The sequence below is a fragment of the Charadrius vociferus genome, unplaced genomic scaffold (genome assembly GCF_000708025.1).
Source record: "Charadrius vociferus isolate BGI_N301 unplaced genomic scaffold, ASM70802v2 scaffold276, whole genome shotgun sequence".
In the NCBI taxonomy this organism is placed as follows: Eukaryota; Metazoa; Chordata; class Aves; order Charadriiformes; family Charadriidae; genus Charadrius; species Charadrius vociferus.
In genome coordinates this window covers 2,424,093-2,447,297 of record NW_009649075.1, presented here as the reverse complement: position 1 = coordinate 2,447,297, position 23,205 = coordinate 2,424,093, and the positions used below count along the sequence as shown (strand labels likewise).

The following is a 23,205-nucleotide window of genomic DNA, read 5'->3' as shown; positions in this document are numbered from 1 at the left end:
TACTGTATTTTCACCATGAAGCTGGGGTAAAGAAAGGACTTTATTCATGAAGCTGGAATAAGACTTTACAAATAGATTCATATATAGGGGATCAGAGTCATATATTTCTCCAGTGCAACATGGCTTTAAGGAATAGGCACCTTAGTCATTGCCTTCAGCACTCTGAAATGAGGGGTTTCAAAATATACCAAAGAAAGACTTAACTCTTCATTACTTGAGCATTACAGAATCTATCCAGCAATATAGACAGCAATGCATGAAAAGCAAACTCCAGCAGTGCACGTTCTCTGAAATTCAGTAAATCGCAAATTTAAAACAAACCACTGTTGTCTTAACATCAGAGCTGGCTCTAGGAAAAATTTGAAGGTCAGTAATTGCCAGAGGAAGAGGGGCACAGAGGATCATTAACGCCGGGAAATAGCCCTCTGCAGCGCAAAGGGTTAGTCCCCAACTTGTTGGGTTTTACTTTTGTAAAGTAAAGGCAGAAGCAGAAGCAACTGCTTTGGTAGCAGATTTCAGCTATCAAAATTCAGCCCAACTTCCTCTACATGAATGCCACGGCCCTTTACCAGAGTATAAAGAGACGTCTCCACGTGAACCATAAGAAACACAAGGCTTAAAGATGAATAGGTCAATCGTGACACTGGTATTTATCACTCTCCTATGATGAAGAAGAAACATCAAATAGAAAACCTTAAAATTAGGCATAGCAAATGCATTCCCTAACAAGCCAAGGGGCCAGGATAACAGTGAGAAAGGTATATATGGAGCTTTACATTGGACCACACCAAGGTAAATACTACCTACACTACTCTAGTGTACTAACCAGTTTGCTGAGGTCCCACGGTACAGCAATATGACCACAGCAGGCAGATCTATCTGGTATTTCATAAGATGTAATTTCAATGATCAAGGACAGTCTAAATAACTTTCACCTTGATTGGAAGTGATGTCATTAGTACTCTCTCTCTCTCTCTTTCATAATCCCTCCCAGCTGCTTAGGCTTTCAATACAGAGCTCATCTGGGTTGGCACCAAGAAGAATAGTTTGGCATGAAGAAACGTCATGTCTCACAGTGTTATTCCAATTCTGGACTGCAGAGCAACAATGCACCACAAAAGCCATCTCCTCCCAGTTATGGATGAGTTGGGTGACAGATATCAAGCAGAACTGGAGAGGGACTTTTTACAAGAGCATGCAGGGATAGGACAAGGGGGAAGGCTTTTAAAATGGAAGAGGGTAGATTTAGAATAGATATTAGGAAGAAATTTTTCATTATGACAGTGGTGAGGCACTGGAACAAGTTGCCCAGAAAAGCTGTGGATGTCCCATCCCTGGAAGTGTTCAAGGCCAGGTTGGATCTTTAAGGTCCCTTCCAACCCAAACCATTCTACGATTCTATGATTCTATGAACTGGAGGAAGGTGAAGGCAAGGGAGGAAAAGAGTCAGTCCATAAGCATTGACACCAAATGAGTACTCTGATGAAGTCTTCCCTGCCTTTGACTTTTCCAGACCTTGTCCATTCTCCGGTGGAAAAGTCTTAAAGACCATGTGCATCTATATGTAATTCTAGAAAAACAGGGAATACTATTTTCTTGTTTGCCAGAGTGTAGCTATGAAAGTCTGGGGAAAACCCACTCAGCCTCCTTCAAAGCTTATTTTTCCACCCTTTCAGATGAGATACAGAGAGAAACTCTTCATTACAATATATGTGAGGTCCATTCGGGACAACCCAAATAGCTTTTTCTCACTTCTAAAGGGACATTGTGCTAGGGTACCAGGCCACAACCGTAGTGTGCAGTGGAACACAGTGCACAGCTACCCTGAATCCAACAGCGACCACAAGCGGATGGCAGGAGAAGAGTACCGGAATGGTAGAATTATATGTGACATTTCCCCCAAGTATTCATGTACCCAACTTTATCCTTTGGAGCTCAGGGATTTCCTAAGCCACATATCATTTCACTGGTTTTAGTAACACACAACGGATTTCTCTTCTACGAACTTGGGCGTTGTCCCTTGAACGTGTATAAACTTTTTAGCACCTGCAACATACTGTGGCAAGAAGGTCCATAGATCAACCATGTATTCTTTAAAAACATCACCATCGCTTCTTTCCTTCTCTCCCATATCTATCACCTGATGTCCCCATCTCCTCTATGGAAGAGACCAGGAACAATCATTCCCTACTGTCCTTTGTGTCACTCATGATTTTACAAAACATTTTATCAACAAAAATGCCATGCTTGCATTCAGACCCTAAGCAAGTATCGCTGGCACTGTATAGCCTCATATGGACAGAGCAGCTTGTGTAGATCTACATCAGTGATCTTTGCACCACGGTCAGCTGCAGGGTATAGACAGGCCTGCAATGTCTGTCTTGTCCTTCAACACAAATTGTCTTGAATAACACTTTGCTTCTGGGGCAAAAAGGGTCTCAATAAACAATTTCATGCTATTGCAATGATGCAGACTGGTCAGAATAAGTAAATCCATAACAAATATAAAACATAATGGGAAAAAAAAAAACCCAACGAATACTTCCAGTGCATTACATAGTAAACACCTCCAGTACTGCAAGGCGCTATCTACTCCAGGCAAACTGAACTGGGACAAGGGATGGATTACACCAACAACTCACGATTGTCCACACTGTTAAATCATTATCACAGCTCCTGTCATGGCTTTACCGTGGACCAACCAGCACTGTCCCAGGCAAAGTCCATGCCTGATCCACCCATGGAGGTTAACACTGGGCTAGGGACCACTGCAGCTAAGAACCACTCTGGAGCGGTACGTGGGCTTAGCTGTTACTGGCATTCTCCATGCCATCTCAGCTGTCCTCCGTGTCTTACAAAACACAGGTCCTGGCTCTACTTAGCAGCATCGACAGAGACTGTGTGGTGCAAAGCAAAGGGTGTTTTTCTACACTGGGCTCTGTCAGAGACTGGGAGAGGTTTGTCTCTAGATGTGCATTGGTACCAGGCCAAATACATGGTCAGTGTTGAAAAATAAAAATTAAATGTGGCAGTGGTAAGTTATTTATAGTTTGCGTTCAGGCCAGTGTGTAGCTGCAGAGAGCCTAAGCCTCATTCACATTCACATTCAACGTTCAACAGGTTTTAGACGTCTTGAATCGCAAAGCAACACTCTGCGTTATTCATGAGGGATGCTTTATTTCTCTCAGGAGTAGGTTTCTCCCCTCATTCATCTACACGTCATTCATAGCCGTGATGGACATTTGGGCCTGGTTGTCTCTGACAACAGCCTCTGGAAAGAAATGAACTACTCCATCCCCGTGACTCAAACCTTTCTTACTCATGCTGGCAGCAGCCCTGGCTGCAAGATAATGAAAAGGGGAAAATGGCACCTGTTACTCAGATGGGCAAGCATAATTCAGATTAAAACATCTTCCTGATGTCACACACTTCACTTCAGAGGTTCATCTACGTCAGCGAAGCTGCCACAAAGAACAGGCTGGCTCTCCACTTGTTTTGCTGCCCGTGCTTTCAGCAGGGACAAGAAACAACGTGGCCTTCATGATACAGATGAAAGAGGTTTCAGTAGCGATCAGGGAGATGCTTCATCTAACTACCTGGTCGTAACTCATTTACCAGAACAAAGGCATTCTCCTGTAAAGCAACTGCGAGCTCGTCATGGATGCCGCTCTGTAACTACACCAGCCTTCTGACACACGAGCACCGCTGACGGTTCCCTCTTCTCTGTCCCACCTGTCTGGGGTCTCCCTGAACCCTGCTGCCTTTCTCCCCAGATATTTTCAGGACCCCCCTTTGCTTTCATTCCCTTGTCAGTTGATCTCACTGAAGGACATCACCTGTATAACCTCTCTTATTTTGCACAGCTTTCCCTTCCATCCTCAGAGACACCCTCCCTTTCCGTGCTCAAAAGACAGTCTCAAAGCATGGCACATGGCTTCCTACTGGAACACACAGAAATATGGGCTGATATCATCCCATGTTGTGAAGACATGGACATTGAGTGAGAGAAGGAAGGATGTGCCAACTCCCAGGTGCAACCTCAAATCCAAAATTCCTCAACAAGGCCGGCGCAGCCTCTCACCCCTGGTCTGTTATGACGGCTTCCATGTCCTGACTGCAGAGGTAAGGCTGTGCCACCTTGGAAATTACACTCATCGCTCTACATTGTATCAAGACTTGCAGAAGACCTCCTGTTCAGGGCAGCAGGGATACACCAGGCTTCTCTCACTTTATTTTCCCCACCATGAGCACAGACGTCTTTTCTTGTTGATCCGGGAACCAAAATTTGGGAAGATGTTTAGGGAAAAGAGTTTCAAAAGCAGCTCTGACCAGATAGGCAGGTGCACACATATGCACAGGTGGTGTGCAGCAAGGACAAGAGGAGGAGAAGAAATGGTTTCTCTCTGTGATCCACTGACCATCAGGTAAAGGTGCAGCCAAAGCTGGTCTTCTTGCAGGTGGGAGGCCAGCCCTGACCTGTGTGCATCGTGAGCTGGGACAGACAAGTGCTTCAGCCTCAGAAATTACCCTCAGCACAGCAGTTTCTGTAAGCTCACCAGGCACACTGCATCTACTGCCTGTCAGCAACTGCAGAGCATGACAGCCCAGCATCACACCTGAAGGACTCATCCAAAACAACTGATAAGACCAATAACTACTGCACAATGCCAGCTTCTGTGCCACTCATCCCTCACCGCATTTCCTCACTCCCTCTGTTAGTCAGGTCCACAGCCATCACACGTTACCTCCTGCCTTATGAACCCTGAACCTCCCACTCTGGTGCATTCCTGATAACAATTTTTTCCTGTAGCTTGTCTTCCAGCCACACCATGTTGCAGTAAATACAAGCATGGTGAATTGAATTCTTTGCGTTGCCCACACTGCCTGTTGGCATAAATTCCCACCCCTGACCGTTACCAGATGTTGCTAAACCATGTCCCATTGGAAGATACAACCACAGGAAAAGCACTACATCAGGTGTGCTTGGGCAACTGCTTAAAAACATAGCTCTGAACTCTTACACCCATGATGGAGAAAGAACCGAGGCCATCAGCTGCAACAGCCTCCTGTGTAGTCCACTTGCGGGTGTAGCTTGGGAAGACAATATATTTCTCACTCTACCTTAAATTATAGGGAACCAAAGACAGCAATTTAATGAAACACAGCCATGCACTGCCATGCTTATTTCTGATTCAGGGTAAGACTTAGGACTTCAGGTTTGGCTGGTTTCATCTGGGGATCACACGCAATACAGTCAGGTGCTCCCTGCAAGAAGTTGCCCCTCTTGAGACTATTTCCTTTGGATTCTTAGAGGATCAAGGCAAATAATGTGTCCCTGTCCCGGTAAGGCTCTCAGTAAGGTCACCTCCATAGGACGCATTGGAGAACTGTGTTTCAGAGGTTCTCAGAATGCTTAGATTGGGCTTTCCTCCTCCTTTCCTGCCCGGACTCCACCACCAGCATGTACGAGGGATGGTGTCTCCTCTGTCCTGTTGGACCCCTGCCTGGGGTGGTGAGGGGACAAATCTGTTCAGTTCATTGGGGTAGAGTAGCTGGAAGTGCTGCTCATTCAGTCGCGTGCCTGTCAGAGGTCTGTGCCCAGGCAGTTTCCATGGTCCCCACAGCTGGAGAGACCTGGGGGCTTCTCTGTTTCCCCTGGAAAAGACCTTTTATTCCTCCTGAACTTATACCCCAATGGGACACAGCTTCCCTGTTTTGAAAGATATTGCTTCTGCCTAATGGGGAAGCACAGATTTGGTCACAACATTTGGCCCTTTCAGATACCCACTAGGGCACTGCATGAAGGAACAGGTTCGCAAGTTTAAACCAAGCCATAAGAAACTTTTCTTTTTCTAATTATTTCTGCTTTTATTGTCATTTCTTCATAAGGATGACCCCCCTATATCTATATTTCTGCCCATCTGTTTTTCCTCCCCAGTAGCTTTGGAGCTGCTCACCAATTTCCACCACTTTGAAGAAGCTGTAATGTGAACTTGATAGTAATCAGTTCTGCTGGGACGGCCATCTGGCCAATCTGTGAATACACACAAAAGGGCCAAAAAATCAACACACACATAGTGCAGACTCAGCTGCAATGCGATCTGCTCTTTCTCTGGCCGGTTACAGGAAAGAAACAGGAGCTGGGGGTCCTGCAAGGTGGGGTGAGACATAGGGGCATGGGAGAGGAATGCAGGAATAGGATGTCTCCATCATCTTATATGACAACCTGTGACAGAATACCTATCTGCCTGAGAGGATGAGGATGCAGATCAGGGTTCAAGAGAACTAGGGGATGTTCTGGAGTTCACAGGAAACCAGGCTTGACTACTGGTGCTGCTCAAGAAATGACTTCTTTCTAGCAAAAGACAAAATTTGAAAAATATTGCTTTAAAAAACCCCAAATATTTGAGAGTTTTGCATTTGTTTCTGTTTGTTATTCTTTTTTTTTCTTTTGCACGTGAACTTTTTCCATTTTTTCTGTGTAAAATTTACACTCAAAAAGTAAAGGAGTGAAAGTGGAAATTTTCAAATGGCCACATGAAACCACTGATAATCTTAGCGCTCAGCTATATGACCCAGAAGACCTGATTATCTCAAAGCTCCTCTTGTTGAACTTAGGCAGACTCTACTTTTACTGCTTAGATAAGAGATGTCTGCGATCACTGGCAATTCTTTTGAATAAGATGACAGAGCATCCAAGGTAATTGCCACCTGGTGTACCACCCCCCAGGAAATCAAGGATGCCTGTTAATTTTTTTCCAGACACAACAACATCATCTCTACTCATCTCTGCGACTTCCTCTGCTTCAGAACAGAGGCTGGGAAGAGGTAAGAGGTTCCTCTCCAGCTCTGTCATGAGACTAGCATTGAAAACAGCAGTGATATGGGCTGTTTCTGGTATACCATTTCCCAACTCCTCCCGAAACCAACAGCAGCTCTGTTCCGGATTTCCCGCTGGACAGTAGTTGACAGTTCCCTGGCTTGCAGCTGAGCCTGGCCACCTTTCTGAAGAAATCAACAGTGGTACAAATTGGCAGCCGGGCATAGCACCAGGAGAGCGTGTGTGCACCACAGGGGCACAGCAAGACAAAATGGCCAACAAGCTGGATTCTTGTAAGAGCAAGAAAAACAAACCTCTGAAGTCCAAGGACAAGCAGGTTGACCGTGACTCTTGGGGTTCATACATCTTGGGAGCTTTGTGGCAAGCACCAAATGATCAGGTTTTCTGGAGCCTGCACAGCACCAGCTCTGCATTAAACCTGTGCATCTGGACCTGAGTGTGTTTTGTATCTCTTTGGCACTGACACCTGACTGCACAAAGCCCTGTAGCACTTCTGAGTCAACATTTTTCCATGCTCTTCATTTCTGACTGCCCCTGCATGCCTTTGCTCCCCTTCCTCCTCTCCATTTTGTTATCTGAAACAGTCAGAGGATTGACCTGAGACTCATATCACATCTAGTCCCAAGACAAATCATGCCCAGAACAAGTTCTCAATCTGAAGAGAATCATAGCAACCACTAGGAAAAGACTTACCAGGCCATGTTACCCATTCCTGGAGGCCGGCATATGATTGTTCCCTACAATATATTCTCCAGGGCTTTGTCCAGTTTTGTTTAAATGATTGAAATAACAGGGTTTCTGCTCTCTCCCTTGGGAAATTATTCCCCTATCTAGCAGATCCAGCTGTTAGGAAGGGTTTTTTTTTGATACACAGCCTGTATTTTTCTATGCTGTCTTTTATCACAGTGTTGTTTTATAGCCCTCAGTCCAACACACCCTATTTCTCTCAATCTTTAACCGCTCCTTTACATTTCTTGGAGATAATCACAGCTTCATCCCTTAGCCAACATCAGCTATAAATAGAGCTCTTTGGGGCAGAGTCCTGCAGCAAGGAAGACAATATGTGTTTTACAACATATACCTAGATTCAGATTTTAAATGTCTCTACAGAAGCAGCTCCTTATTTGATCATGTTTATTCCACTTGTTTGAGATCCCTCTTGCACTTCAGAAACTTTCAGGATCTTTGATAGAGTTGTGCACAGTGCTTACAGATGCTGGACCACAGTAGCAGGGTTATGAGTTCCCTGGACTTCAAAATATCCTCGTTGGGTATGTAGGTCTAACTGACCATCACTGTAACATTATGTCCTCATTGTATAGAAAACTTTTCCTGATGCTGTAATTTCTTTCCATCCCAAAGGCTCCTTCTACTGCACGTATGTGATTGAAATAAGCACTATTTTTCCTCAATCCCCTCTATAAATTGCCTTCTTAGGCAATATTAATAGTTTTCTGTAACTGATTTTGGTTGCTCCCAGTTTATTGGCAATGATCTGAGACCTCTGCAGGAGCGGGGAAGACGAAGGACTCACCACCTGCAGGGTTGGTGCGATGATCCAAACAGTACTCTGGGGGATCAGGGAAAAATAACTCAAGAAGAAGCGTAGGGGCTCACATCTTAACAAGAGGCCAAAAATAAATGGGTTTCTTCTTCCTTTACTATGCTGTGATGACAAGAAAAGGGGCATGAGAAATTTCGGATTTCTCACTGTTCAAAGCATTAGCTCTTTTCAAACTGAAAACAACCAAGTCTGAGTCTTCATGGGGTTAGCAGGATTCTGCCCTCAGACCTGCTGAATGCCTGAGATCGCTCTCAGTCTGACACAGCCGGCACTTGAAAAGCTCAATCTCAACAAAACCATGCTAAACAAATGTTACTGAAGGCTGAGTGGCTTGAAACATCAGGGGCAAATCATTCCTGACGTCGTAACCACGTCCTCCAAACCTGTGATGTCATTATCCACTGCAGCCCACAGAGCTCTGTGTGCGAACCGGTGTGACATCAAACGCTGCCAGCACATCAGGTGTGTTTTCACTGAAGCAATTGCATTTTTCCTCCACAACTCTCCTCTCTACGCAACTAAGAGACTTAGAAGGGCACAGACAACTTGCCATGTGTTTGCTTGTCTAGCTGTTTTTGTTTCGTGCTGTATTAACTGCAGATTGCTCCCATGCAGAAGGGAAAAATAAAAGAGGATATTTTCCAAACTTTCAGAAAATACTAATAGGCACGTGGTATGTTGAATAGATTTTCCTTTCTGCTGTTTGAGAAACCAGGGCTTGCCCCATCCAAGGAAGGGTTAGCTAAAGGAAGGGTTAGTGATTCCCACTGTGCTCAACTTCAGTCCCTGCTAGAAAAACACACCAGCAAATCAATTATGAGACTCGACTTTTACTAATACAGATAAAGTGGTACAGGCTCTGACCTAGACAAAGTTATACAGATACAAAAGCACTTCTTCCAGGGTAGTCTCTGTCTCGGCAGGTGAAGAGTCAAGTGTGGAGGAACCGCCAATTCCTTTTTTCTCTCCTTTGCTTCCCGTTCTCTGTCCTTTTGTGACCACAATAAGGAAGCTGTCAGGTGGACACAAGTTTTCCTACTTTTAGATCTTTGCAATCACAGACTTCTTTACAACAGTTACAACATATATTGTACTCTTTTCTGAAAAAAGCAGTCCCAAACACGTCTTCTGAATCTGGCTGGCTGCAGTTTTGGCCAAGGCTATTTTCTCTGCAGACACTCTAATTTTCCAGCAGCTTTATTAGCTGAAACCTGCTTCAGTGATCTAACAGCCAAAGCAAGTGGAGTCCATCATAATTTCCCCCGTTACCTCACATACAGACCAAGCAGCGTTTCAATCAGATTTATAGACAGATTTCATCAAAGGGGTATATGTATTTCATTAAAAAAAAAAAAAAAAAGAAAAAAAGAAAAACATTTTGTTCAAATTCTTTGGCTTGAGCTTATCTTACAAATATATTATTTTTTATTTCTGTTGCTCTTATTCCCAAAACAGACTTATGCTTGAAAATACAAGCAAAAAGAGATTTCTCAATTTTCCTTTACAAATTTTGCGTGTTCTGTCAATTGCCTTTGAAAACCTGAAATAATTAAAGCAAAACTTCTGTGAAGGAAGAAGTTCAATTCTGATTGAGAAAGCATTTTTGGAAGCTGAACCCAAGAAAGTTAATGGAAATATATTGCCCAACTCTACTGCCCTGTTCAGTTTTCCATCGCCAGTACTAACTCTGAGGTACATTTATTGTTGCACTCTGAAGACAGAAGAACTGAGCTAAATGTGAAGGTCAAAGTTTTGCAACATTGTTCAGGGTTGTCTACGGAAAGGTTTGCTGGAATTGCCATGTCTGGGTAATTACACCGTTGGAGCTAAACCAGTCTAACTCATTGGGTTGACACTTTCATATGAAGCCACCTCATCCTTTTTTTTTTTGATAGCAACTTTTATCTCAAAGAAGCAAGCACACACCAGCAGTGTAGAGACTGCCAATACCTTTCCCCACCAAGCCAAAAATCAGAGGTGTTTCTCATGGGATGATGTTCCAGCCAGCAGAAATCATCAAAGGAATTCAGGTGTTTTAGGAACTTGAGCCTAAGAGATATTAAACTCAGAACTTGCCTTCACATGCAGTGAAATTTCACTTCCTAAAAAAGTAGAGCTCCACCTCTTTTAGGGCTTCATTCTCCTCTAATCAAGCTGTAAGGTCGTCCCTAAACTCACTGCTCTTAGAGCTGCAAGTCTTCCTATTTTCAATCTAAACTTGTTCATGGTCTGTTTGTTCTGATAAAAGTAAAGCCCTTAGCTCAAACAACAATCCTCTCTGTTTGTCTTCCCTACTCCCGTAGATTAATAAGGACCAGCCATATCTCACCAGCATGTTTGGGGTTTTTTTTCCCTAGGATGAATAAACCAGCCACTGCTAGTCTGCTGCATTAGGCAGTTTCACTTTCATAGCATTTTGCACCTTTCCAGCTTGAATTTCATTTTCTTGTACATCAATAACCCAAATTTAGATACAGAAATACAGAAATTCAATGCTCCATTTGTACAGACTTTGAATAGTATTTCATGCCATTTTAGACAGATCTTGCAGACAGCACTGACACAAAACTTGAAATAAAGTACTGAATCTCAAACCTACCTGTCTTTGGTTCGCAGTACTAAAAATCCACGGGATCTTATTTTGTCTCACACTGATGAAAGTAGAGGAATCTTTCTTGGTGACTATGAACTCATGGCACTATAACTCAAGTACACATGAGTTCATGGTTTAACTAGAGACAAGCGTTTGAGGCAAGCTCCACGTTAGCATTAAAAAGATGCATGCTAAAAAGAAACTTTCCATATACTGCAAGCATCTCTCCAACAAATGACCCATGAAAAGCAGGATGGGGTTCGTGTGTGCTTCTGAGTCTCAAAGCTGACAGGGACGGCCCAATTAGTTATTCTAAAAGTGGCTTGGTTTAATCTCCTCCACACATTTTCAGTTCCCAACAAATCCTTTTGCTGAGACCAATCTGAGATCTTTCACCTCCCCTTTTATTTCTTCATTGTTTACAGACATCTACCTTTTCCACGTCAGCCCTGATAAGCACACCAAGCAGCAAGATTGCAGAAGGCAATAGAGTGAGACACCATTTAATGCACCTGACTACGCATAATCAGAGCAATCCATCACTTCAGTTTTCTATTCCCAGAGAACAGGAACAGTCAAACTGAGTGGCAAGAACTGGGAAGCCACTTACAAAAACTTCTTCAAATCTCTTCTCATGACCATTTCTCTTTTGCTGGGTGGACAACTGTGTCCTATTATTTTAATATCACAACCAAGTGGTTTTCTTTTTTTTTTCATCCCTGAACTCCTCCATACAAGGTAGCTCAAGAAATCAGACTGACAAAAAACTTCATGTGACATTTCTGAGAAGTCATAACCATCATTTGCATAGTTTTTATACCTGAGAACCTCCATTGTGGTCCAAGACCCCACAGTGGCAGGGCTACACAAATGTCACAGAATAACATAAGATGGTCCCTGACTGTCCACAATTCCCCCCTGATAGTGGGAACTACCATCTGCACTGTCTTGAAATGGATACCAGAGAGGGAGAGGGCCTAGTCATGAAGAATACATACAGACCAAGAGTCTGACACACACCCCCAGAAAAGGCCATGTAACGAGGAAAAGTATTAGTATGTTCAACAAGGGAGAAAACCCACTAGGAGGATTATTTAAAACTGTTTTGGACAAAACCCTGGGTAACATCATCCAGAATAAATCACTGCATTCCTGTAGTGATTTAAGTCTCAGTTTCAGCTTCACTTTCAAGCTTTGATGTTTATATAAATAAGGAGCATTAGAATTCCCGTCTATAAGACATAATGACCCTTCGTTGTGCTTCCCCTCCCATGCATTCCCTGTATTTCCAGTGTGATATCATCTCACAGTCCTTAGTTTGGGATTGGAGTTGCAGATACAAGCTAAAGTCTGGAATGTCAGTAAGCATCTTAGCAAAGTTTTGTGGAAGTCAAGTTTCCCCCACTGCACATTTCAGGTAATCAATATATATAATTAAGTGGTGGGTTGACCTTGGCTGGCCACCAGGTGCCCACCAAGCCGCTCTATTACTCCACCCTCAGCTGCACAGAGGGAGGAAATAGGATGAAAAAACTTGTGGCTTGAGATAAGGACAGGGAGATCACTCACCAGTTACCATTATGGGTAAAACAGTGGGAAAGATTAATTTAATTTATTGCCAGTTAATAACAGAGTAGGATAGTGAGAAACAAAATCAAAACTAAAAAACCCTTCCCCCAACCCCTCCCTTCTTCCCTGGCTCAACTTCCCTCCTTCATTCCCAACTCTTCTATCTCCTTCTCCCCTCCCCTTCAGTGCAGGGGGATTGGGAATGGAGGTTGTGGTCAGTCCATAACAATTCCTCTCTGCCACTCCTTCCTCCTCATGCTCTTCCCCTGCTCCAGCATGGGGCCACTTTCAAGGGATACAGTCCTTCACGAACCACTCCATCATGGGTCCTTATCATGGGGTACAGTCCTTCAGGAACAGGCTGCTCCAGCATGGAGCATGGGTCCCCCTGTGGGGCCACAGGTCCTGCCAGAAAACCTGCTCCTGTGTAGGCTCCTCTCCACGGGCTGCAGCACCTGCCAGGAGCCTGCTCCTGCGCGGGCTTTCCAAGGACTGCAGCTTCCTGCACGCGCTTCTCCAGCATGGAGCATGGGTCCCCCTGTGGGGCCACAGGTCCTGCCAGAAAACCTGCTCCTGTGTAGGCTCCTCTCCACGGGCTGCAGCACCTGCCAGGAGCCTGCTCCTGCGAGACACCATTTAATGCACCTGACTACGCATAATCAGAGCAATCCATCACTTCAGTTTTCTATTCCCAGAGAACAGGAACAGTCAAACTGAGTGGCAAGAACTGGGAAGCCACTTACAAAAACTTCTTCAAATCTCTTCTCATGACCATTTCTCTTTTGCTGGGTGGACAACTGTGTCCTATTATTTTAATATCACAACCAAGTGGTTTTCTTTTTTTTTTCATCCCTGAACTCCTCCATACAAGGTAGCTCAAGAAATCAGACTGACAAAAAACTTCATGTGACATTTCTGAGAAGTCATAACCATCATTTGCATAGTTTTTATACCTGAGAACCTCCATTGTGGTCCAAGACCCCACAGTGGCAGGGCTACACAAATGTCACAGAATAACATAAGATGGTCCCTGACTGTCCACAATTCCCCCCTGATAGTGGGAACTACCATCTGCACTGTCTTGAAATGGATACCAGAGAGGGAGAGGGCCTAGTCATGAAGAATACATACAGACCAAGAGTCTGACACACACCCCCAGAAAAGGCCATGTAACGAGGAAAAGTATTAGTATGTTCAACAAGGGAGAAAACCCACTAGGAGGATTATTTAAAACTGTTTTGGACAAAACCCTGGGTAACATCATCCAGAATAAATCACTGCATTCCTGTAGTGATTTAAGTCTCAGTTTCAGCTTCACTTTCAAGCTTTGATGTTTATATAAATAAGGAGCATTAGAATTCCCGTCTATAAGACATAATGACCCTTCGTTGTGCTTCCCCTCCCATGCATTCCCTGTATTTCCAGTGTGATATCATCTCACAGTCCTTAGTTTGGGATTGGAGTTGCAGATACAAGCTAAAGTCTGGAATGTCAGTAAGCATCTTAGCAAAGTTTTGTGGAAGTCAAGTTTCCCCCACTGCACATTTCAGGTAATCAATATATATAATTAAGTGGTGGGTTGACCTTGGCTGGCCACCAGGTGCCCACCAAGCCGCTCTATTACTCCACCCTCAGCTGCACAGAGGGAGGAAATAGGATGAAAAAACTTGTGGCTTGAGATAAGGACAGGGAGATCACTCACCAGTTACCATTATGGGTAAAACAGTGGGAAAGATTAATTTAATTTATTGCCAGTTAATAACAGAGTAGGATAGTGAGAAACAAAATCAAAACTAAAAAACCCTTCCCCCAACCCCTCCCTTCTTCCCTGGCTCAACTTCCCTCCTTCATTCCCAACTCTTCTATCTCCTTCTCCCCTCCCCTTCAGTGCAGGGGGATTGGGAATGGAGGTTGTGGTCAGTCCATAACAATTCCTCTCTGCCACTCCTTCCTCCTCATGCTCTTCCCCTGCTCCAGCATGGGGCCACTTTCAAGGGATACAGTCCTTCACGAACCACTCCATCATGGGTCCTTATCATGGGGTACAGTCCTTCAGGAACAGGCTGCTCCAGCATGGAGCATGGGTCCCCCTGTGGGGCCACAGGTCCTGCCAGAAAACCTGCTCCTGTGTAGGCTCCTCTCCACGGGCTGCAGCACCTGCCAGGAGCCTGCTCCTGCGCGGGCTTTCCAAGGACTGCAGCTTCCTGCAGGGCATATCCACCTGCTCTGGCATGGGGCCTCCATGGACTGCAGTGAGGATATCTGCTTTGGCATGGTCCTCCACGAGCAGCAGGGGGACAACCTGCCTCACCATGGTCTTCACCACAAGCTGCAGGGGAATCTCTGCTCCGGTTCCTGGAGTACCTCCTCCCACTCCTTCACTGACCTCGGAGTCTGCAGGGCTGTTTCTCTCCCATGTTCTCATTCCTCTCTCATAGCTACTGTGCAGCATTTTTTACTCTTTCTTAAATATATCACAGAGGTGCCACCAGCATCACTGATGGGGGCAGCTTTAGCCAGTGGCGGGTCCGTCTTGGAGCTGTCTGGAGCTGGCTCTGTCCAACATTGGGGCTACTTGTTGTGTCTTCTCACAGAAGCCACCCCTGCAGCCCCTAGCTATCAAAACCTTACTACATAAACCCAATACAGATCAACACCTATTTTTTATTTCCTTGCTTGGTTGCTTATAAGTCTTGGAAGTAACACCTCCACTTCTAGACTTGCTACCTCATTTGCTGCTGGGTCTCATTTGCTTTGCAAAACCATAAGCAGTTTGATGGAGCTGTTGTCACCAGCTTCAAGTGCTCACACTGAGGCTGAAGCAATTTCTGAGTCCTGAAGACCTCCTGACTTCCTGGTTTTGTAGCAGCAGCAGAATTACAAACCTGGCAATGTTTTATTTGTCTTTGCAGAGGATGAGCTCTCAGCCAGAAATAACCTGTCCCAGGGAGAAAACTCCGGTAAGCATCATCACATCTACTGGTTAATGAAGTTGCTTTTCTTACTAGACAAATAGGTGGTACATGGCCTAAAGACAGAGAATCTGCAAATACCCTTCAAAAGAAAAAAAAATCTTCTTTGGCTACACTGCATCTCAAATAGACTTCTGTACTCACTGGCCTGTTTCTCCCATCAATTTCTTTCTATTTCTTTTCCACACATACCCCTTCCTCTTCTTCCCCTGCTCCACCTATACGTCAATCCCATGCCATTCTCGTGCCTTCTCCCTACTTGTTTTCATTTGTTGTTGTCCCCTTCTTTTTTTCTCCTACTTCCCTCCTCTTTCTTTGCCCACTTTCACTTCCATCCACCCCTTCTTCATTTTTCTCTGACTTGAATATGACAAACACCTGCCTCCTTAGGCAATACAGAATAGTTAAAAGAACTTTATCGCCTACAACCACCCCATACAACAGTTGTTCTATGACCATAATTGCCAACTATAAACCATCAGCCTTATCTTTACAGTCAAGATTAATTCTGGCATGGTGCATTATAAAATTAGCCATCCTTGGCAAAGCTACTGGCCTTTAGTTTTCACAAGAACACAATTAAATGGCATTTGCCCAGTCAAGCTAGAGGAAAGCTGAGGAGACAGGCATCGCTAAGTTATCAGATTAGGAAGTAAAACAACTACTCTTTGGTTAGATCAAGCATTCGAACACATTATATAATGTTTCAGAGGTAATATAATCAAAATGAAACTGCTCGTAGGCACTTTCCCTCCTTCCCTCCCACCCCAGCAAGCCGCAGGAAACCGCATGTAATAATAGCAAATGAGAAAAGTCGCTACCAGATCTCCAGACTTCAGGGTTGCTCAGAAGGTAACGTGTCCCGCGCCAGCCAAAAGGTTAATTCGGTGGGGACTCCGTAGCATGCACACAGCCTGCGGTCTTTCCTAATTAAACACATACGCACACATCATAATCAGAGCTGCTCCCTCACCCCAGGGCTGGATCTTCGGCTCATATAAGTCAGCAGAGTGCCCCAGAGGAGCTACTTTGATTTATGTTGGCTAAAACTCCAATCCCAGAGCCTCTGTGCATGCAAGATGATGTTAGCATACCCGGTGAGCATCTGGGCTTAAAGAAGCCTTGCTCACACACAGATTTTCACTGTGCAGACAGGCACTTGTATATATACCAGTAGCAACTCAACCCTCACCTCTTCTCGGTATCAACTTTTGATTTGCAGTGGGCAATGCTCCGGACCTGGTGTCCACAAGCTCCATCCTGCTGGGGCTACCTCCCCCCCAATTCGGGGATACGGTCCAAAGCAAATAAAATCAAGCAAATTTGCTGAGCATGCCTTACTTTGTCATCACAGAGGTCCTCCAAATCACTGAATTTGGCATGATTTTGGAAGAAAGCTATAAAACACAGAACAGTTTCAAACCACCATTTCTTAATTATTTTTTTTTTAAAACCTGCAATGTTTTGCTCACATAAATTGGAAAAGTGAAACATTTGTCCAGCCGCCTTTAAACATCTATGCCATGTCAAAACGTAAGCATCAGTACCACTATTAGGAAAGCAAGGATCTTAATGTGGTTCTTCTTTAGTGGAAGGGAGGTAAGGGACACTGGCTTTAGGATAAGATCTGTAGTCCCTTGGAGTCTGTCAAGGCCAAGTGTCCTAGGCACTCAAATCATTCCACAGTGATAACATGTCCTCTTGGAACTGGGTTCAACTTTTGATGACCCACACAAGTTTTACGTGTGAATCCTGTTCCGCACAGCTTTGTTTCTCCACCCACCCGCAGCCAAAGGAGCAGACCGGCTTAATTTACTGCTGTTTAAAAACAGACGCTGGCCCTCAATTTATCTCCATCAAGAGAAAAAATACTCAAGCTCCTCAAATGAAAAGCCCTGCAGGATTTTGCCTGTGTGAATGTGAGATGGAGATTTGACAATAAAAAAGACATTTCATTTGTCTTATTAGTGGCTGACTACTGTGGAAGGTGTTCAATCAATTAGACTGATCTTGGACTCCTGAATTATTGATAGAGAAAGCTGGATTACACTCTCAAATGCTTTTAGCTTAATTGCCCAACCCATCATTGCTTCATTTTCCTTTTCTTATGTATATAATTTTTTTGTTGTTGTTGTTTTGTATTTTAACTATAGCAGCTTGCCAGTGGCTGACCCCGTTACTTTGCTGCTGTTGCCAGCACTGCCGATGCTGATCCAACAAGTGAGAGCTGAAGCCTTGGCCAGGCAGCGCTCATCCAGTGCCGCAGGCAGGCAACATCGAGGCAGTGCCGGCATCCCCCAGAGACGAAGTGGGACTGGGGAGGAGAACAGTGGCTTCTCACTATGCAAGAGATGAGCATGGGGGGTCAGAAGTGCCCCTCTTCCACCTCCAGCCCACTCTGTACAGAATCACAGAATCAGAGAATGGTCAGGGTTGGAAGGGACCTCTGGAGATCATCTAGTCCAACCCCCCTGCCAGAGCAGGGTCACCTACAGCAGTTGCACAGGACAGCGCCCAGGTGGGGTCTGAATGTCTCCAGAGTGGGAGACTCCCCCACCTCTCTGGGCAGCCTGTGCCAGTGCTCTGCCACCCTCAGAGTAAAGAAGTCCCTCCTTGTGTTTAGATGGAACTTCCTATGTTCACGTTTGTGCCCATTACCTCTTGATAACTCTCAGCCTCTTTCCATGCCTTTCTCTCCACACATCTGCTCCTCTTCGCTTTGTGCCCCCTTTTCCTTCCCTCCCCTCGCATGCAGAAATGCAATACAGCACAGATCTGGAGCTTGTCTTGGCCAGTGTACCATCTCCAGCACCATTCAGGTGCCCGAACAGACCTTCTTATCCCATTCTGATCACCATGGTTCCCCCCAAACCTTCTCAACTTTCTCCTCTCATTACCCCTCTCCACCCTCAACACCTTCCAGCCTCTTCTCATGTTCCCCTGCTCATCATTTCTCAGCTGCTACACCCTCTCCCTTATTTCCCACACTGGACTCATCCTCTCCCTTCTCCATTTGTAGCCTGGAGTGGGCAGTTCACTGTAAAAATTATCAGAATATGGAAACACACACAAAATAGTTAAAAACGGCCATCAGAGATAACAAGTGTCATTATGTGCAGAGCTTTGAGTAATCCAGTGTGCACACAAGCCCCGAACTGCACTGACCTTGATTGTTTAACTCTCACTGACGTACCGGGACATTAGCTGAGACAGATTCACTGTGTTTGAGCGTGCTCCATATTTTATAGATTAAGCACATCTTAAATGCCTTTAAAGTGTGGTTCCCTGAGACTCTTTTGCAGACCAACCTAAAGCAGGAGAGAAGCGCAAATGGATTTACGAGGACATGGGAACTATTTCACAGCGAGAGAGGAAAAAGAGAAAGAGGGAAAAAAGAGCAAAATAAGATGAGATGGGAAAAGGTATAAAAAAAGGAGATCAAATGAGCAGAGCAAAGAGGTGAAAAAGAGAAAGGAGGATATGAAGAAAGAGAAAGGAGAGAGAAAAAGAGAAAGTCAGAAGGAAATAAAAAAAGGGGGAAAACTTGCCCACAGAAAATGGCAAATATGCAATGTGAATGCTGGGAAGAACAAGAACTCCTGGTGCCAGGTGAGAAAAAGAGTAGTTCTCTGATAAGAGGAAAGTGATACAATCAGTATCCCCAGTACTGGGGCATATGATCTGAGAGAGAAATAAAAGTTGTAATGGCAAAAATGCAGTGCGGGTGAATAACACAGTAGCTCATAAGGATTTAAAAAATGAGATCATGCATATAACAGGATCCATCCGAATACAATTCATCTTCTGGGAAGCTGTTGCAGATCTCTGCCATTGGATCCAGACACGGAAAGAGATCTCTGGCAAATAATTAGAAAGATAAATAAAACTGGGAAATGTGTCATTTAGCAATTTTCTAGATGGCAAGTGGAGAATTACTGTTACTAGTGATACTTGAGCTCAGTCCTTCCTGGATATAATAGGCATCTATTTGCCTGTAATAGGCAAATAGATTTCTGCCCTCCCTCCCCCCCCTTCCCCAACAGCATCAGAGCCAAAAAAAAAAGCAATTCTATTCTATACTTGGTTCAGATCAGCAGTGAGGACACTACAGAAAAGTGTTTGATCAAATGTTCACTACTACTGTTTAAATTAAAAAGAAGGATAAGCAAAAGCAGGTATCCAAGTCCCTAATTTCTGAAGTGCAACGGTGAAAAACTAAGGGGATTAATAACTGAATCACTTGGTATGAGGAATGCAGAGATGATAAAAAGCAGCTTGAGATTTCCCCATGACAAATGCACAAAGAATACTAGAATTAGATTACAATAATGCTCATTGCAATAGATCTTGCAACTTAATGCAAAATTAGAGTAACACTTATTGCAAGGGAAGAATTGACAGGGACATTTAAAAGGAGTGGGAAAAGGACAAATCAACAAATCCATGTTTGCTAAATTTCTCTATGTAAGGGTAAGATGAGAACTGCCTAACGAACATTAAAACAAATATAAGAGGGTTCTTTGCATGTGTAAGGAAAGAAGACATCTAGGGAACAAGGGGAGGATGCAGAGACATTAATACTATACATTAGAAGAATACATTGCTTTGGTTTTCAGCAGAAAGAAGGTTACTTAATCCTCAGGCAAAGTGCAGACAGAGACCAGGAACTGGGATAGAGAACTTGTTACAAGTCCTGAACAACTCCCCATATCCTTCAACGTAGAAAACAGTTGTCCCTATATCAGAATTAAATAAAGAAAGAAAGGCAAAAAAAAATTGCAGGTGTGTTTCTTGTTGCACTCCAGTGAGATTAATTAATATGCCCCACAGGGAATCCCTCGTGAAAATGAGGACTGCTGAAGGATTAAATAAGAACTGTCAACACATTGTGTGGGACGGGAGAGGATCGGTCCAGAAAGAGTTAATGGCTGTGGTTTCTCACCGTCGTTAGAGAGATGTCTGTGGCACCTTATGAGGGAGACAAGCCTTTAGTACAATGATGGGTGTGAAGAAACGTCAGAGGCAGGAGCAGCTGAGGCAGGGGCAGAGATCCACAGATCTCACTCAGCAGGCTGCAGACACGGGATGGTGTCTGGGCAACTGGCAGAGGTGCCAAAGCCTTGCTGAAGAGCACACGTGGAGCTCCTCATGATGATGCTGATCTTAATTAATATTTCCACTCCTAGGACAGAAGCGGGATGCCAGTGATGAGATAAGCCAGATAGCAAGTCACAAACATAGAATGGTTTGGGTTAGAAGGGACCTTTAAAGGTCATCTAGTCCAACCCCCTGCAATAAGCAGGGACATTTTTAACTACATCAAGTTGCTCAGAGCCTTGTCCAACCTGACCTTGAATGTTTCCAGGGATGGGGCACCTACCACCTCTCTGGGCAACCTGGGCCAGTGTTTCACCATCCTAAGCATAAAAAATATTTTCCTTCTATCTAGTCTGCATCTCCCCTCTTTTAGTTTAAAGCCACTACCCTTTGTCCTATCGCAACAGGTCCTGCTAAAAAGCCTGTCCCCATTACATGCGTAATAAAGGAGGAGTTTGTAGCTGATACCACCAAAAAGTAAAGTGGGAGCACTGGGAGGTTTGCACAGTCACTAAGACCCCTGACAATATAGGAAACGAGTGACTTCAGCAGCACAGGTTGCCAGCCCCTTTCCGGGGGGCTTTGAAAGAGCTGAAACGCAAGGACAACGGTACCCTGGAAGGGTTTCCACCTCCCCAGACATGGAGCAGGGACCTGGCCCCGCTCACCCATGCCACCCCAGCCCCTTCCCACCTCTCACACAACCCAAGCGACCAGGCAAGCGTAGCAGCATGTCCCTGCCTTGCAAGGCCAATCCCCATCTTGCTGACACCAAGGAGATTCGGAGCTGCCTTTCGCCAGGCCAGTGCCAACAGAGACAAATTGTACGGAAAGGAGGAGACACTGCTTACGCCGAAGCAACACAGAGAATGATTTCATTCACAATAAATCTCCTTTCTCAGCAGTGGCGATCACAAGGGGCTGGGCTGTTCTGGCATTTAATTCCCCTGATTGACGTTAGACCCAATTTACCATGTTTTAAGCGCAGAACTGAGTCCAAATATCCTTTGCTACTGCTTCACTTGATCCTCCTATTTAAACTTTTCTCTGCTCAGGTTTGCCATGGTGCTAGGACACATTCTGAGAGGTTCAGTCTTATACTGCCCTGTCCTCGGCCACTGTCTTGGGCTAAGGAACGTTCAGTGGCTTGGCAACCAAGGAACTTCCCCAATCTCCACAAAGAGGTGCTACATAGGCCCCCTGGTGAGCTGGAGCTGCTGAAAACATCTGGATTATCCCAGTCTGAGGATGAAGTAGCAGGTTTGCTCCCTGGCAACACCACCAGATCTGGGTTGGCCTTGGTCTTTCATGGCCTCCTTCCAGCCCAAGGGCTGTCAAGATGCTGGTGCCTGCCCAGGGGAGTGGTTGAGTCACCATTCCTGGAAATATCTAAAAGATGCATAGATCTAGCGCTGAAGGACATGGTTTAGTGGTAACTTGTCAGTGCTAGGTTAATCTCTTCCAATCAAAATGATTCTATGATTCTATGTCCAGGTCTCAGATCCCAGTGTGGTCGCAAGTCCATACCTTGGTCATGGCCAAAGAGCAAAGAGATGCTAATTGCCAGGTCACGCTACAAGTCCCAGGGGCCAGAACAGTCTCTGTGTTCTGGATTGGAAGTGCTCAGACAATAATTCAGTGGGGGCACAGATGTCTGTGGGATTAAAGCCATTTGAAATTACTTTGGCATAGTATATTAAGATAGTGACAAAGGAGAACCTGAATGAATAAATGCAAGTTTGGGTAAAAAAAAAACCAACAAAAAACATACAGGTTGTTTTGGTTTTGGTTTTTTTTTTTAATTGAGCTTTAAAGAAAATGGACCACGTTCCCCAGAGCATTTTTCAGAAGTGAATATAATTCCCTTCTTACCAGTTTGGAGTTGAATACTTTTATATCACAGGCAAATCCACACACAAACATACATCTTTTTAGCCCTTAACACGCAACCTGAAACCCTGATCTCAACGCAGTGTTCCAGGAGAGGCCAGTAAAGGACCCCTCCGTAACTAGCAAAACCACTTATAAAGCAGCGTGGTGTCACCACATGGCAGTGCAGCCCTTGACACTGCCATACCTCCTTATGGATGCAGTATTAGCATCCCAAACTCTCCATATTCACTCATGTACCCTGAGAACCCACAAAGAGGTAGCCTGATACAGCAGCAAACTCCTTGGCATTGTGCTCTAAATGTCAGTGCAGCCATGGAGGAGCGGTTTTCTTATACAGAACTACTGACAAGCATTTTCCAACACATTTCTTCATATTACTTAAGCTATTATGACCATGACTCAAGGCATTTCCTGAGGACCGGAGAACAGCTGAAAGTACCAGGCACACAGACCATTAACCCCAGACTGTTGTTAACTGCCAGCTTGAACACCATGGTATACAAGTCCCCTTACATTCCTGGTCAGGGTCTCCAGCTGCTACCACAGTATAGATAAATACTACAAAAGCTCCTTTTGCACAAGCAAACACAGAGAAACGGATAAAAAAAAAGGAAAATAAGCACTCTGGCCATTGTTGTGGAAACAAGAGATACCCAACGGATTGGGACAGAGGAAA

At 44.6% G+C, this 23,205-nt stretch overlaps 1 protein-coding gene across 1 annotated transcript in view; it reads right to left on the bottom strand.

Moving 5' to 3' along the window:
* Positions 1 to 23,205, bottom strand: part of KCNK9 (potassium channel, subfamily K, member 9) — a 91,157-nt gene that overhangs the window by 4,498 nt on the left and 63,454 nt on the right. The window lies entirely within an intron of this gene.